The sequence below is a fragment of the Penaeus monodon genome, chromosome 27 (genome assembly GCF_015228065.2).
Source record: "Penaeus monodon isolate SGIC_2016 chromosome 27, NSTDA_Pmon_1, whole genome shotgun sequence".
NCBI classification, from domain to species: Eukaryota; Metazoa; Arthropoda; class Malacostraca; order Decapoda; family Penaeidae; genus Penaeus; species Penaeus monodon.
The window spans coordinates 17,686,939-17,687,710 of record NC_051412.1 but is presented as its reverse complement, the minus strand read 5'-3'; positions in this window follow the sequence as shown (position 1 = coordinate 17,687,710).

Sequence of the window (772 nt, the reverse complement as noted above, 5' to 3'; positions counted from 1 at the left end):
AACATGAGGCCACCATAAATAACACGTCTGGTCATGATAAGGATTTTTTTTATATGTTACCATAAAAAAAGGGTTTGCATTGCACGTATCAATGTAAGCTTCCCTCCAGTCGTTCCCATACATTAGAATAATACATATCAGTAAAAAAAAATCGTTTTCTCCATGGAGGCTTTCTTCTCATGAGAGCTTTCGTGATGCCAACCAAAAGATTTCTGAATTTCATACACCAATCACGGTCATTTATGCGGGAGCTCGTCCTTGGCATGTACGGTTGATTTTAATTAGAAGGTAAAGTAAGTGAGGTTTTCTCCACTTTTACACCATGTTAAATATTTTGCATTTCGGCGATGCATGTCCGTGAATATGAAATACATGCTAATTAATAGTTATCTTGAGAAAGAGAGCGATTATAACTGTCTGTCTTTACTAATGCATTTACGGAAATATATATTTTTATATTTGCTTTGTATCCTTCGCTTTTTTAGATATTTGAACATAGAGCGGGAGTAAACTCTGCAATAGTTAGGGGGAAAATGAGTACCCAAGTCTGACTATATTTACCAAACACTTAGCGGTTAACGGTATCTTCTCTCTATATTCGCTTTATCATTCTCACACTACCGACAATCAGCTGTTTTGATTTATTGGATAATAAGGATTTTATAAGTGTTTAAAGTGGTGGGTTCCTCGACCTTATCACATCAGCGGTTTACCCTGACACTTCATGTTGATGCTCGCGGACCATCCATGAGCTTATGTGCTCTCATGAAGT